Source organism: Sceloporus undulatus, chromosome 7 (genome assembly GCF_019175285.1).
Source record: "Sceloporus undulatus isolate JIND9_A2432 ecotype Alabama chromosome 7, SceUnd_v1.1, whole genome shotgun sequence".
NCBI lineage: Eukaryota > Metazoa > Chordata > Lepidosauria > Squamata > Phrynosomatidae > Sceloporus > Sceloporus undulatus.
The window spans coordinates 48,966,156-48,983,230 of NC_056528.1; the positions used below are offsets into that span (position 1 = coordinate 48,966,156).

At 44.7% G+C, this 17,075-nt stretch overlaps 1 protein-coding gene across 1 annotated transcript in view; it reads right to left on the minus strand.

Annotated features, from left to right (window-relative positions):
* TRPC5 (transient receptor potential cation channel subfamily C member 5) overlaps positions 1-12,157 on the minus strand; it is a 112,843-nt gene extending 100,686 nt beyond the window's left edge. Inside the window, exon 1 of the mRNA XM_042479205.1 lies at positions 11,793-12,157. The gene's annotated coding sequence lies outside the window, so the exon portion shown is untranslated. The remainder of the gene's footprint in view (positions 1-11,792) is intronic.
* Positions 12,158-17,075: the final 4,918 nt, after the last annotated feature.

Consider the following 17,075-nt stretch of genomic DNA (forward strand, 5'->3'; position numbering starts at 1 on the left):
TTCTCAGCCCCAGAAAATCCCACTATATTCGCCTTAGGGTCACCATAAGTTGGAAACGACTTGAAGACACACAACAGTACCAAGAACAACGAGACAAGCATCCATGGATTTTGCTATCCATGGCGGGTCCTGGAGCCAAATGGATACCAAGAGCTCACTGTACCATAGATGTATGGTTTGTGGATTGCAGTACATTAACTCACTGCAAGTATTTTTCAAATACAAGCTATACAGGGATTTGCAGGTCATAACCAGTACTTTAAAGTGTGCCCAGAAATGGACCGGTTGCTGATGAAATCCATGTAGCTAGAAGCGACTGTCTTCTCTATGACAGCCATTATTACATACCTATCTATCTCCAACTGCTGCCTGAAGATGGTTGTCCTTAGGGCTTCATTCGTATTATTGAAAAAGGGCACATTGGCAGAGGGAACTCAGGAAAATGAAGAACCTTCTCCTTCTTTCAGGAAGGATCAAGCTAGAAATGGATTGACTTTGTACTCAAGCCTAACTGAACTTGCTTGGAGTACAGTTCTGGGCATTATAGTTCAAGAGGGATATCAACAAGCTGGAACGTGTCCAGAGATGGATGACTAAGATGATGAAAGGTCTGGAAACTGAACCCTTTTTGGAATGATGAAAGGAGCTGGATATGTTTAGCCCAGGGAGGAAAAGATTTAAGCATGATATGACAGCCATTTTCAAGCATCCAAAGGGCTCTTCAGTTATAGTTTAAGAGGGATATCAGCAAGCTGGAATGTGTCCAGCTTCTTTGTAACTATAGATTAAAGCCATTAGTAAACTTTTGTTTTGGACTTCAAGCTACTTGTGTTGTTTTTGGAGTCAGTCTCAGTCCTTAGGGAAGCAGAGTCAGACAAAGGCACATTTCTGCTGCTGATTTTAAAGCTAGAGCAGATTGGCTTTGGCATTGTTGATGTTTAACATGTTAGTTTCCTTAGCAAAGGCTGAACCCTTAGGAAAACTTAAACTATCCTATAGTTACTAGCTTCTTCCGCAGGGGCTCTTTGGGGGCATTAAGTTTCCTCCATCAGTAGAGGATCTTCTAGATGCACACAAACCTCACAGTCTAATGGCTTGCTGTGGTTGTTGGTGTGATTTTTGTTTTTGCATACGCACAGAAAAAACAGATCAGAAAAAAATGAAATAAAATATTTAAAACGACTCTTAAAAGGAAAAAAGAGATAAACCGATTCTATAAAACGGGCTAAAATACTAGTGGAGTTAATTAGAAGGCATTAATTAAAACGGCTCCAGAAGCGTATTGCATCAGCGGGAGGAATTAAACTTCCCTTCCTCTCTAGGGCTAGTTTAACATATTTAGCAGCCGGATACATCACAAAGCAATCTCCTTCTGCCAAGAGGAATGCAGTTTGGTTTAAAAGAGCATCGCCTCCAGTGCGCCAACAAGGAAGCCAAGGTACAGCACTTAAAAACCTGACTATAATGGACACTCGGAAGAGAGCAGGACGCCAGGGCCAAGTATTTTTGTATAACCGCCGATTACATTGCTTTCGAAACGTGACCCCACTACACCCGTGTTACTCCAAAAAGTAAGCTGTTAACAGCTAACTGCATTACTTTAATCCATCGCTTTCCATCTCCGCGATCTCTGACCCCGCATTACTTTTCTTTTGAGGTAGCTCAGCTCAACCGGATTTGACGGACACTTTGCAGATCGTATCACTCCGAGCGCCTTGTCTCCGAACAATGCTTCCTTCCCCCTGCTCTCTCCCTCTCCCTTTGTAGCCAAAAAATGATTTACATGTTTGTTTACTCGGAGCTACATTCATCTGAGTCATTCAACGCTCTCTCTCCCGCTAACAGATTACAATGCATTTTGAAGTGGCGTATCTGCAAGAGAATATTGTGGCACTCTGAATATTTCAGTCTGCATCCTAAACTCTTGGCTCTATCTTCTTGCTGTCTCTCTCTCTGTCTCTCTCTGCCTTACATTATCAATAAACACTGTATGAAAAGGGGCAAAATGACGATGCTGGAGTAGGAGTACCTAAGAGGAGGGTTAGGAGATGCTCGGCATCAGCATCCACCTCCTGCTTGCTGGCTGCTAGGTATCTTGCAACCAATGCTGAATTGGGGCAGCATTGGCTGGTGACTGTTATGTTAGCAGAGTGATGGATTTGTTCTAGGGCAGTGGTTCCCAACCTGTGGGTCACGACCCCTTTGGGGGTCATAGAATCATAGAGTTGGAAGAGACCGCAAGGGCCATCCAGTCCAACTCCATTCTGCCATGCAGGAACTCTCAATCAAAGCATCCCTGAAAGTTGGCCATCCAGCCTCTGCTTAAAGACCTCCAAAGAAGGAGACTCTACTACACTCCAAGGAAGGAGTGTGTTCCTCTGTCAAACAGCCGTTACTCTCAGGAAGTTCCTCCTAATGTTGAAGTGGAGTCTCTTTTACTGGATCCTCTTCTCTGGAGCAGCAGAAAGCAAGCTTGCTCCCTCCTCAATATGACATGCCTTCAAGTATTTAAACAGGGCTCTCATATAATCTCTTTACCTTCTCTTCTCCAGGCTCCTTTCAAAGTGGTCACCTAAGACCGTCAGAAAACACATATTTCCAATGGCCTTAGGAACCGAGACACCGCAATTTTATGGTTGGGGGTCACCACAACATGAGGAACTATATTAAAAGGTCATGGCATCAGGAAGGTTGAGCACCACTGTTCTAGGGTTCTAGATAACATTATCTAAGGTGCTGAAATCCAAGTTCCGCACCTTGGAGAGCTCCTTAGAGTTATTTTGTTGTGCTGAATCTGCTCCTTTCCAAAGACACTATCTAAGGTGCTGAAGTCTTCCCCCCAAAATAAGTTCCGCACCATGGCTTGCTCTTTTAAAGTACTAAAACAGTGGTTCTCGACTTTCTTATGCTGTGACCCTTTAATACAGTTCCTCATGTTGTGGTGACCCCCAACAGATAGAGGAGCGGTGTCTCAGTTCCTAAAACCATCGGGAATATGTGTTTTCCGACAGCCTTTGGCGACCCCTGTGAAAGGATTGGTCAACCCCCAAAGGAATCATGACCCACGAATTGAGAACCTCTGTTCTAAAACCTGGAACAGATTCATCATCCTAAGAATACTGAATCCATCTGCTGCCATTGGAACTGGGTAAAGTTCAATGGAAGGGTTGGGGGCCTCCAGATTATTGATTCAATCCAGTCTTCCTGTGGGAATAATCTGGACCCTTGGGTTTCCCTAGATAGCGATACTTCTTATCATTTAATCTCTTTTTTGAGCAGGGAGTGGAAGGCTTTCCAAACGGTGTGGAATAAAACCGATGTAAAACATGCTAGAAAAGCAGATTTTAAAACAATTCTCTCTCTCTCTCTCTCTCTCTCTCTCTCTCTCTTTTGAAAAAGCCAATGTTCTTTGTTGTTTTTTTAAAGCCAATTTGAAAATGAGTATTAAAGACCAAAGGCCATGCAGGATAATGTAGACTTAGCCAGCTGGGAGACGCTCATCAAGGTTGGAGCCAGCCTGATTTCCCTTGAGAGACATTTCTGCAGCAGAGGTGATGCTACGGAGAAATCCTTTTCTCTGACCCCATCGCTGGGTGCTTTTCTAGCAGACTGAGAAATCTCTCCTAAGGCTTAGTTATAGGCAGCAAGCGATGAGCATTAAAACATGCAGGTATTATAGTCTCTCCCCCCCCCCACTCCTTTGCCTTTGATCCCATCTCCAAAAACTTCTTTGAATTCAGCCCTCAGACCAAAACAGGTTCTCCAGTCTTGATCAAACCAATCCCATAAATCCCCTTCTTATGCTCTTAAGCATGATGCCACACTCAAAGAACAAAGAATACAGGTTAGTGATGCTTTGCCTTGGAAGAGGTCATGCGCGGAAGCAGAGAGAGGCATTTTCAGCTCCTCTCAACCCTGAATGGGATGCATGGCACCATTCTTGGGAACCAGAAGTGATGTTGTAGTCACTTCTGGACAATATCGGGGGCCATGTTCAATGGTACTGAGCCCCCATAATCCGAAATAGCATTGCAAAGCAAAATTGTGGTCCCTAAAGTCATTCAGTTCAGTTCATCTTTATTACAGTGATAGAGCAGCACAACCTAAAGTCATTTTTGGTCAATTTAGAGGGAACTGGTTGGGGGAGAAGGTCTGGAGATGAGGGCCACACAAGGTCCATCTGGATGCATGCAACCAAAGGTCCATGTAATTCCCAATTCAACTTGGCTCTCAGGAATCTGAATACACAGCCCAGAATCCCAACTGGAGTAGACCCATTGAATCAGTTCTTGGATGATGAGTCAACATATAAGTAAATCCAATGGATGGTGTGGGTCTACCCTAAAGGGGAGGAACAATAGAATTCAGGCCATGCTCTTAGATTTGTTCAACCAGGTGTGGGCAAAGTGTGTCCCATATGGGCCCTGGAGCAATTTTGTGGCCCATAAATGTGGCAAAATGTTCCTCTACTCCCAAGAGGACATTTGGGGCAGAAAATATATTTGCAGAGGAATGCTATGGGAGGGTTTCGCACTTCATGGTCTACTGCCCTTCCACAATTGCCCATCCCTACGTTAAACAACTGGGGAGTCTAGTGTTGCCATGTTTAAAGCAGACCCTGCAAGACTGACCAGCATACCCCTATCACGCAACAACAAGAGAAACTGAAATGGTTACAAGATCAAATTCAGCTTGCTTTAGGAGGGGAAAACCTCAGGTGGGGATTAGGACACTTTCATCGCTGCTTTAGTTCCTCCTGTGCAAACATAACAAGCTATTTGCAACTTCTGTGCCTGCGATCATTGTTATTTTTAGTCAACTTTGCTGGAGAAGAGTTGCTAGCACTTGAGGATCTCATTCAAGATGTGAAATGAAGCTGTCAGTAAAATGGATGTGGAATGAGACACAAATGTATTGACAGTTGGAGAGAGAGAGAGAACTAGCAGTCTTGGGAATCTGTCAATATCCCTTTGAGGAGTGGTTTGAAAAACCATAGAAGGTCGCTAAAGGATTAGAAAGAGTGCATTTACAGGTTTTTATGAGACCTCTCAATTGATATGGACTGAATGACCAGCACTGAAATATAGCATGATAGAGCTGGAAAGGACCCTAAGGGTCATCTACTCCTATCCCCAGTTATGATATCTACAGTTAAAGCACCTGCAAAAGATGGCCATCCAACTTCCATTCAGAATCACAGAATTACAGAGTTGGAAGGAACCCCAAGTTCTTGAAGTTGGCACCCCAACTCCAAATTGTTACCCACAACAAATTCATTGAATCAATGGGATTTACCTAAGAGTTGGTAGGCCAACTGACTCAGTTGTTTTACTCTTCTTAGACTTATTAATTTCATGTTAGTTGCATCCTAGTAAGGTTAATGGATGGGGTTGAAAGCTTGCCTTACAAATGGTGTTGTATGTATGACAGGTAGCTATGTAATTTCGGTTTTAAAATGTCCAAAGAGATTTGGAGATCCCTTGGCCATCTCTGTCAAGAAATCCCTAGGACAGGTTTGCTATAAGTCTGAGTCAACTTGAAGAAACAACAACAACAAGAACAGTGTGCAGATTTGACCTAAAACCAGCAAATGGCAAAAGAGAAGAAAGCCCCAACAAAGAGGATGCATTTCAGATCCCAGCCTTATCCCAAACTTCAGCATTCTCAAGTTGTAGCCAAATATACCCCTCCAAAAAGCAGCAATGCTTTGCAAGAGGGCATTTGCCATTGTTGCAATGCAGATGTTCGCACCCTTTTCTTCAAGGGCAGTTGGATGGAGAGAGGGAGAGTCTTATCTCTCTTTCTGCATGCTGTGTTTTGGAGAAACTGGAGATACTTCCCCAGGTTTGCAAAGATGGATCTGCCGCCTTGCAAAGCCCAATCCTGGCTCCAATCTGGGTTGGCAGGAGCAGTGCGAGACGCTTGTCCATTTGGTGCTCAGCTTCCCTTGCAAAAGGTTTAGAGTGATGCTCACCATGGCAACAACTTTGCCGACCCCCTGGGCTAAAGACACAACTGTGTCTTCAGAGCCAACGTCAGATTCTCGGAACCAAATTGCCAGGACTTCTGTGAATCTTCAGAGACTCTGCGCACTGAATCGATCGCAATTGCTGGATACATTACCCTAATTTGGAGCCTTTCTTGCCACCGTTGGGAAGCAAACCAGCACCTGCCCCCTTTCATTGTGGGCAAATGCGTGCACGGCATCATCTCTGAGATGATGCGGCCTGTGTTGCTCCGAACATTTACTGATCCATGCATGGGGTTGCAAAACAAAACATGAAAGGTGAGAGGAAATGGGAGCATGGAGTCTGTGGCTGCATCAACAGACCCATCATGCACTGACTCTCCTATAGAGGTGGATTTATTGTTTGCCAGAAAGACTCGAGAGGGAAACCATGAGCTGCTTTTACCTGCTACTTAAACACTCAAGAGAAACTCAATGTGAATATTCAGAGAGAGAACAAATGAGGATGCATCTCTCTCTTCCTTCCCCACAGCCTTTTTATTCATTATAACAAAGACAGGTATCAAAGCTCTTGTAGAGGCCCAGATTTAGTCGGTGTTTTTTTCTTCTTCCAAAGGATGGGATTTCTGTTGATTTTCTTTGAAGCTTCACATGGAAAGAAATCAGCCTCTTTTCAACAGAGTTGGAATGGAAAGAGCCCCAAAGATCATGAAGTCTGACTTCTGCACCATTGCAGGAATCCACAGCAATAGGATCTCCGACAGGTAACTATCTAATTTCTAACATTTCCAAAGAGATTTGGAGATCCTTTGGCCACCTCTGGGACAAGAAAGCAGCTCCTTTCACCCCATCGTCTTTACAATGCCAAAACTTTCCACTCCGTCCTTGTTTCCAATTGACTGGATGAAATAAGGCATGTTTAAAATTTTACCAGGCACAGCATGGAATTGAATTCTCCGCCGCTAGACCCAACAAAAAGATTCTCAGATACAATGAAACTCGGCGTCAATGATGGAAATAGCCAGAGGTGCACAACAAAAAGGAGTTCAGATGAATATTGCCCTTTCGCTTCAGCCCTGAAGGACCAAAGGAACCTTCTTCTGCGTGGTTTTAGGTGATCCAAAAAGCATACCAAAATGCAATGGGAGCAAGTGGCTAAAATATCTTTAAACTTCAGCATCACTAACAACAACAACAACAAGAACAACAACTGAGATGCTCCCAGACTGGAAATGCAATGGTTAAAGCCACAGTATAATTGAAGCAAACAGAGATGAAGGCCATTTTGCAGTCTTGAAGTGTGTGCGTTTTAAAACGCCAATGGAACTAGCAAAGGGCCAAGCAGATGATAATAAGAAGAATAAGAATAACAACAACAACCATGGGAAGAGGAGAATTATGTCCAATGTGGCCCAAAAGGCTCCCCAGTGACATCATGTCTACCTTTTTGCAACCCAAAGGCTGTTTATGTGTCCAAGTGGGTGCACATCTCTAAGTCGCTCTCTCTCCCCATCACTCTTTCTGGCATTCCCAAAACAGAAACCTATGTCATTGCAAAAAAATCAAAACCAAGAAAGAAAGAAAGAAAGAAAGAAAGAAAGAAAGAAAGAAATACCTCCCCCCCCCCCCCCAACCTCCTTTCTCAGTCATCAGAGGAGTATGCGTGTTTATGCTGGCATTTTATGCTAAGAATCAAAAACATGCGTGCACAGCCACTGTGACGAAATCCATGCGGCCTCAAACAAAAATCGGAGTGCACAGCCAAGTCAAATTAAACAATTGTCATTTAGATTTAGGATCCATTCCTTCCCCTACTACACAAACATACACATGCACACAGCTCCAGAAATAAAACCTAGATGAATCAGCACCTGTGCACGTTTTGCACAGCCCTTGTGAGATGCTTGTGAGATCCCTGGTTGCCCCGACTCTGGTGAGTGCTTTGGGAATGAAGTTAGAGACTTCACTTCTGTACCTCTTCCTTCGTGGCATGATTCAAAGAGAAAGGAGAGAACAAAAGCGGATGTATCTAAAAATGAGCATCCTCTCCCTCTTACTCTGATATGACAGATATAGGAATTCACAATTCTTTGGGGGCAAACGGTGAGATCTGGGGTGTCGCTATGCTAGAAATCTGGGGACTGAAGGAAAAATTCATGGGAACAGAAGCACCATTTTTATTGGGGAGGTTTTGCCCTCCCAAATTTGGTCCCCAGATTGGGCAAAACCTCCCAAATAAAGAATCCTGCTTCCCCAGTGACATTTTCCTTCAATCCCCAAATTTCTGCCAGTGCAGTAACTTAAAACATCAGTTCATCATCTAGAAATACAGTTTATGTATCCAAAGATGAAGCAAAGTGGCCAAAGGAATTCAGGCAGAGCAAAGAGAGGAGCTCCAGATGTGTAAAAGATTTTTGACATCTTCCTCTCTGCAATGCTAGAAATTTGGATCTGAAAGAAAAATTAATTCTGCTCTCTCCAATTGACATTGTCCTTCAGTTCCCAACTATCTAGCATTGCAATAGCTTGTGGTTAAGCATTTAGACAGACATATCCAGGAGTAGCCATGCTGGCCATATAGCAAAGTCCAATAACTTCCAAAACCCACCCAACAGTGATGCTTTTATTGGGCCGACCAAAATGCCCAATATAGCTAGCAACATGTATATTGGTACATTTGGGTTGCTCCAATAAAAGCATCACTGTTGGGTGGGTTTTGGATGTTACTGGATTTAGAAAGACAGTTGAGACATCCAAAGAAAAAAGGACAGGCAAACTCTCCCCAGAAGCCAAGATGACTAAACCGAGGCCAATATGCTTTGGCCATATCTGGAGAAGACATGATTCCCTGGAAAAGACAATAATGGAAAGGTAGAAGGCAGGAGGAGAAATGGAAGACCACCTTCCAGATGGATAGACTCAGTCAAGGAAACCAAGGCTGAGTCTTCTAGACCTGAACGGATCTTTTAAGGATAGGGCGACTTGGAGGTCTCTCATGCCATAGGTCATATATGAATCAAGGCTGGCAGTAAAGAAAACACCTCATGCCCCATCCACATCTTACAAGTTTTAAGAAAATAAACTCTTTAAGGTGTATATGAGATGGACAACAGAGAATGGGATCAGGGTTTTTCTGTCCCAATGACCCTCCATGCCCCCCCTGGACTGATGTGGCCAGATGTCTTGAGTTTGGGGGAAATAAAGGTTTTGCTTTTGAACGTTAAACACTGCAGATGGATTCAGTGGCACATTTAAAAGAACTGCATCTCCCTGAGATTTTCAAGAGGGACAAATCACCTTGTCTTTCTTGCTCTCCTTTTGGTGCCAGAACAAATGGTGGTCTTGGGTTTTTCAGGAGAGGCTAAAGGCCACAAAAAACAACTTTTGGTGGGCCATATGTGGCCTCAAGTCCACCTTTTGCCCATCCCTGGTGCATACTTCTGAAGTCACACATTGTGGAATAGCTCTTCCTCCAAAGGTGGAAGGAGCAAACAGAACACATTGCCTTTGGGTGACATACAAGCCCTGTGGCGATGGGATCCTTTGAGTGGTAGTGCAGTGTAGTGGTCAGACCACTGGTCTGGCACTTGGGAGATCCAGCTTCAAACCCCCAAAGCCTCAAACCTCCCTGAGCGACCATGGTTCGGTCACACTGTCTCAGCCTGTGCTGCTTCACAGGGGTGCTATGGGGAGATAAGTGACAAGGAAGAAAACCATGTGCACCAATCTGAGCTTGGGAGAGGAAAACGTTAACATCATGTGCAAAGAAACAAGATGAAGTCATTGCAGTATCTGGAATTAATAGTCCTCCATCCCAACCCTTAATATGCGTTAGTCTGAAATCCTTTAATCTAACCCTAGTACATTTATATCCCCAAAACCCTAGCCTTCTAGCCTCATCACTTCACCTGTATGTTGAGCATAGCTACTCTGGGGCAGTTTCAGACAGAGGATTTTGCCCTTCCACCCTTATGGCGAAGCTATCATAGGGTTTTCTTGGCAGGTTTCTTCAGAGGGGGGTTGCCATTGCCATCCTCCGAGGCTGAGAGAGTGTGACTTGCCCAAGGTCACCCAGTGGGTTTCCATGGCCAAGGCAAGATCCAAACCCTGGCCTCCCAGTGTCCTAGTCCAGCACCCAAACCATTCCAGCAGGACCAATCTATTCAAAGTGAACAAACCCCATTGAGTTCAGCACAGCTTATTCCTTGGAAAGGACGCAATGGGTTGCTTATATGGTTTCAGGCTTAACATCGAATCACCTTAAATTGCAAAGGAGTGATGGACTCCTGCGTTTAAATCAGAAACATAAGGTTTAATCCGGGAAGACCTGAGTTTGCAAGACCTGAGCAGGGCTATTCCTAGCATAACCATAAAGTTGCCAGATGTCTGCTTGACAGCACACAACAACAACAACAATGACAACAACAGGCTGGATTGAGCCTTGCTCCATTTTCAAAGACCTTTGGAAGCAGCCTGCCTTGGAAGCTGTGGGACTCTCCTTCGCAGGAAGTTTTTGCTTTGCTTCATTGTTTTGAATTGGATTGAGATCAAATTTCAAATCAATCTTGCATTGTCCCTGTTTCTGTAATCACATTCACACATTGATCTCTCTTCATATTTAACTTCCACATCGTTCATCCTTCTAGATAGAAGAGCTTTTCGTCAGTTATTTCTCCCTCTGTTACATACTTGGTGTCACTTTCTTTAATCTTTAATTGAATCCAAAAGCATTGTATGTATATGTATGTATGTTTGTGCATATCTCTATCTGTCTAGCTAGCTAGCTATCTCCAAAGTAATAATATTATTTTATTGTCTCTTTTGCATAATGTATAATGAAGACATTTTAAATCAAGGTTAAATCCTTCAATCTTTAATTGAATCCAAAAGCATTGTATGTATATGTATGTATGTACAGTATATGTGTGTGTGTACATATATATATATATATGTATTCAAAGTAATCATATTATTTTCGAGTCTCTCCTTTGCACAATGTATGACAAAGACATTTTAAACCAGGGTTAAATCTTTGACCTATTTGTTAGATCACAAAGGTTTTTGAACAGAGATTCAATCCATCAATTTTATCTATAGTCTTCGACCAAAGTATGAACAGAGATTAGCAAGCCACCTCTTTTCTTATTTGGGAGCTGCCTTGGGTTTATTTGGGAGCCCCTTGGGGTCTCCTCCAACTCTATGATTGTATGATGTTATTCTAAGAGGAGGAGGAGGAGGAAGAATCCTACATGGAAGGAGGTTGGACTAGATGACCCTTGGGGTCTCTCCCAACTCTATGATTCTATTCTAAGAGGAAGAGGGATCCGGCATGGCAAGAGGGTTGGATTAGATGACCCTTGGGGTGTCTCCCAATGCTATGATTCTATTTTAAGAAGAGGAGGAGGAATCCTCCATGGCAAGGGGTTGGATTGGATGACCCTGCCTTAGGTCTCTTCCAACTCCATGATTCTGTGATACTATGATTCTATTCTAAGAAGAAGAGGAGGAGGAAGAAGAGGAAGAATCCTATATGGCCAGAGGGTTGGACTGGATGACCCTTGGGGGTCCCCTGTAGTCTGATGGGGGGGTTGAGAAAAAGAAGACTAGCCTTTCCCCTCTCTGTTTGCAAATCCCCCACAACCCCCAACATCACCCAAGAGCCAGGTGAGCAAAGGGACCCAGGTTTCTGGAGACCATTCCCCAAATGCTCATGCACCAAAAAAGGGTCCCCAGGCTCTGGGCTAGAGGAGCAGAGCCGGGTCCAGGTGCCCATGCCCAGATGCCCAGGGCTGCCCAGACGCCTGGCTCCTGGGCTGGGACTCACCTGAGCAAAGGGACAGCAGCCTGGGAGCATTACATGCTGCGCTGGAGCCTCTTCCTCCTCAGGGTCCCTCTTTGCAGAAGCGCAGCAGGAGAAGCGCAGCAGGAGGCCGTCCAGCAGAAGGAGGATAATCCAAGACTGGGGGCCATGGGAGGAAGAAGAGGGGGCCAGAAGAGGTGGGTGGGAAGGATGGAGAGGCCAGTCCCTGGAGGGGATGATGGAGAGGCCAGTCTTCTTCCATGCGCAGCTCCCTCACCGCCTCCCTTCAGGCATCCTTTTTTCCATAAACCCGGCAGATCCGAGGCACAGAGAGAAGGAGGGAGGAAAGAAAGAAAGGGGGAAAAAGAAAAGAAGGGAGGAAGGGGGGATGAGAGAAAGAGGCAGTCGTTCTGGATTGGCTGTATTCCCAACCACCTCCTCTCTTTTCCTTTTTCCTCCTCCTCTCTCGCTCCCTCCCTTCTTCTTCTTCTCCTCTGATGCTGATGCTGTTGCTCCTGCCTTTGGGATGTTGGATGCCCTACAAAGAGGACCAGAGGGAGGAAGGGATGCTCTCCTCCTTCCTTCTCTGGACCCACCAAGGGGAGTGGATCGAGGGATGCCCACCCAAAGGATGGAGCTGAGGTTTAGAGGAGAAGGGGACCAGGGTAGAGATGAAGGAGGCAGGGGTGCCACTAGGAGGGTGCTGGGGGTGCGGAGCGCACCAGGTGGCAGCCCTGCTCCCCAGAAGAAACACCTGCCTTTGGGGAAGCTGTGCGTTCTCCTGCATCCCTTTACAATGCAGAAGGGATGGAGGGAAGAGAAAGGATGGGCCAGAAGAAGGAGAGAACTTGCCCAGTGGAAAAGGGAGGAAGAGGGGGAGAGAGAAATGAAGCCTAGAGGAAGGAAGGAAGGAAGGAAGGAAGGAAGGAAGGAAGGAAGGAAGGAAGGGGAAAGGAGACAGAGGGAGGATGGGAGAGAAGGAAGGAAGGAAGAGAGAAAGGAAAAAGGGGAGGGAGGGAGGAAAGAAGGGAGGAAGGGAAGGAGAAAGGGAGGGAGGATCAGAGAGAAGGGCAACTGACTAGCAAAGAGAGGGAAGGGGAAAACAGGGGAAGAGAAACTGGCCAACTGATGAGAGGAAGAAGGAGGGAAAAGAGGTGAAATGAAACTGCCCAGGGAGGAGGGGAGAGCAGATGGTGCAACTGGGCAGCATTTCTGCCTGCTTCTGGGTGCACTTCTGCAGAACTACTGTCCGGGAAGCAGAAGCGCCTTTCAGGGACAAATGACAACCCCTTCAACCTGTAGGTTAAATTTTCTGAAGTTGTGAGGTGTGTGTCACGGTTCCCCTTTGAAAGGGCATGATCCGTTGTGCCCCTTCTCCTTGCCCATATCCCATATCACTCTTATTCCGAGGACTATGGAAGCGTATGCATCTGTATCTGGGGATCAGACCTCGCTCTCCACAAATGCCTCTGAAGAAACAGAATGAAACCCCTGAAAAGGTCATGGAACAAAAAATTGGCCAGCCTTCAAGATTGCCTTGAAGACATTCCTCTTCCATAGTCTTCTCTGCTAGAACTGGAATGATTCTAATTTTGGAAACCAATTCTCGGAGATCTCTGTAGGCATGGTTAATTGATGGTCCCCGAAGAAGGCAATGAAATAATTAATCGGCAGAAGCATATTGGGCTTTTTGCAGCCAATAAAACCCACCCACATGGATACCTTTTTTAAAAATGCAAGGCAGGACAAAAGGAAAGCATCTTATTTCCCCAGTTTTCTTGCAGGGGAAGCCATCTCTCTCTGGCTTGTATAGTTTGGTTCATGGCTCACCTGTCCTGGAAAGAAAAATGGATGAGAGCTTGAAACGAGAGTAACAGAGTAGAACAAATGCAAGCAAGAAGAAACGCAGCAGGAAAAGCAGGCAGATGATCTCTTTTTAAAGGCTGCAAAACAGAATCATCAAAACAAGTTGCATAGTCTGCAAAGTAGAACAATTCCATACCAGCAGCGCAAACATGTAAAAAACAATCAAAGCGGATCTGTCAGAAAGGCAGCCAAGGCGCAAATAAAAGCAATACTCGGCAAAGGCTGGAAAGACTTCCTTTTCTTCAAGAGGGATGAGATGAAATGCTTATCTGAGCCTCGCGACAACCCTGTAAGGCGGCAATATGGTGTTTGGTGACTCTTCTCTGGGTTTTGGTGTGAACTTTAAAGGAGAGAGCCAAGGTTTAGATGCCTAAGCTCAGAGTACGCTTAAGACCATGGATATCTCTTTTACATTTGAGACAAAGGTCCACAGAATACTGCAGAAATAATCCAGTTTGAGACCACTTTAACTGCTATGGCTCAGTGCTAGGAAATCTAGGGAACTGTAGTTTAATATGGTACCAGAGCTCTCTAAATGCCTCACAATACTAGTTTCCAGAATCCCCTAGCATTGAGCTACTGTAGTAGAGTTGAAGCAGTCTCCAAACTGGATTATTTCTGTTGTCTGTTTTGGACTAAAAACCCAGAACGGATTCACTGCCCCGCTGACATGGAAGTTCAAATGGAAGTGGGGACTCTCTTATCAGTTTGGTTCAATTTCTTTTGAGTGATATCAGTGACTATGTAACACACAAAGCAGCCTTTTTTGCCTTGCTCAGGAAGTGAGAGGGTTAAATAAAATGGTCGGAAACATCATGCGGATTCAAAGTATTCCTCTGATTTTTTTAATGATGGCCATGTATAAATTTACCAATAACTGGAAAGGTTTTTATTTTACACCGGCAATCGTTGTAACTCCATGGTAAAGGATAGGATGTCTTTTGCACTTTTGTACTCTTGTGTGTTTTGTTTTGTTTTAAACGTCTGGTGTATTTTTAAAAAGTCTTTTGCCATGGCCTTTGGCCAGCGCAATAAAAGGTGATTTGATCTGACTTGACATGGAAGTTGCCCTGTGACACCATTTTATGCCCTACAATTGGCTTCCCTTAGGATATATGTATAAGCCAACCTGGCGCAATGGTTTGAGCGTTGAACTAGGGCTCTGGGAGATCAGAGTTCAAATCCTCACTCAGCCGTGGAAATCTGCTAAGTGGCCTTGGGCAAGTCAACTGGACAGTGGTGAAGATATGAACCTTGGACTCCCTTGGTCTGTCTCTTTCTCTGTCTCTCTCTCTCACGCACATATATATACGCACACATTGGCAGCAATTCTTCATGGCTTGGCCTAGCATAGCCATTTATGACTACCAGACCTACTGTACAGCTGGGATATAAGTACTGTACTCAACTCATCTTGCATCTGGATACTGTGACATTGCCAGACACTCCAGTGATTTCCTTGCTCTCCGCCAGCCAAGAAATGATCATGAAGGGAGTAAGCTTCAGAGGCTCTGTAGGCTCTGATGCCAGTCACCTGAACACAGTGACTTCTGATCATCATCAGTGGCAACCCATGGCTCCCGTGTTGGCGAGATTGTAGATCTACTCTGGGTTTTAATCCAAAACATTTTAAGAGTGCAGCCAGCCCTCCATATCCACGGATTCAACCATCCAGGGCTTGAGTTTTTTTTTATATATATATATATATATATATATATATATATATGTTCCAAAAAGCAAACTTTGATTTTGTCATTTTTGCATCTGACTATGCCATTGTATATAATGGGTCTTGAGCATCCACTGATTTTGGTATCCTTAGGGGGGAATTCTGGAACAAAACCCCTGTAATGAGGATGAGGAGGAGGAGGAGGAGGAGGAGGAGGAGGATGATAACAATAACAATAATACCCCAATGCATATATGAGACATAAGCATCCACAGATTTTGGGATCCATGGGGGGTCCTGGAACCAAATCCCAGCAGATACCAAGGGCCCACTGTACAATCCATGGCACTGAATCTGTTTGGAGGGCTAGGTTTCCGCACCTGGCTCACTTTCTTGGCACATTTCTTCAGATCGGTTTTGGCATTGCCAGTGTGACTTGCTCCAGGGGATTCAGTAATTTCAATACATGGGGTAAAATTCAGACAGAAACCTGGAGAAAATTCCCTGCCTCGCTGGCATGGAAGTCATCACTCATCCCTCTGTATCTCACAAGTAAATACTGTACAATGCATCCAGCTGCATAAAATCTCCCACCAAAGAGCACATTATGCAAAGGAACCCTGCTTGATCTCCCGGTGCTTAATAGAAACACAAAGGCAGCCCAAGAGGCTGGAAAAATTGATTGTGGGGAGTGTTTGGGGGCAGAGGTTCATTCCCAGAGGTTCATGCCTACAATCAAACCCCTCCTGTTTCTTTCCCAGGTAGGAAAGCAAGGATGAAGGGATGAATTTTAATGATCAAAAACACCCATGGGGACAGGTTAAGCACTCCCTGCGAGACGGCTATTAAGTCATCTCCACAGCCTCTGCCACATTTCAGCATTAAAAAAGGAAAAGAAAAGAGACAGAAATCATCCTGGATCTCCCACCCAGTATATTGTTTGGCCTTACAATCCAGACTAAACCCCAACTGACTAGGCAGAATGCAATGCAGTGCAATGGGGTCAGTTGTGGGGGAAGTGATTTGTATGCAATTTGGAAACATATCGTTTCTGTGAAGGTTTACTTTTGGGTACGATGGAAGGAAGATGGAAGAGGAGAAGGAAAGGGAGATATATTATTGGGAAAAGAAATGATCCATTCTTCCTTCCTCTGAATATTTGTTTGCTGACTGATTGATTGTATTTATTAACCATGAGACCCAGCAAGGCATAGTGGTTTGAGTGTTGGACTACGACTCTGGAGACCGGGATCTGATTCCCAGTTTGGCCATGAAACTCACTGGGTGAGCTTGGGCAAGTTACATACTCTTGGCCTCTGAGGAAGGCAATGATAAACCTCCTCTGAACAAATCTTGCTAAGAAACCCCCATGATAGATAGATTCATCTTAGGGTTGCCATAAGTCAGAAATGACTTGAAGGCACACAACAACAAGAAGCAAGTTATTCTCCCCCACAGCGAGGCCCAAATGCCATGCTCTATGGCAGTGGTTCCCAACCTGTGGGTCGGGACCCCTTTGGGGGTCGAATGACCCTTTCATGGGGGTCGCCTAAGACCATTTGAAAACACCTATTTAATTACAGTTATGAAGTAGCAACAAAAATAATTTCATGGGTTTGGGTCACCACAACATGAGGAACTGTATTAAAGGGTCACGACATTAGGAAGGTTGGGAACCACTGCTCTACGGGGTCCTTAGAATAATGCATTGACAACATGGTGCACAAGGAGACATGGTGCCCAATACCTTAGTCAATCTCTTTGGTCAGTCT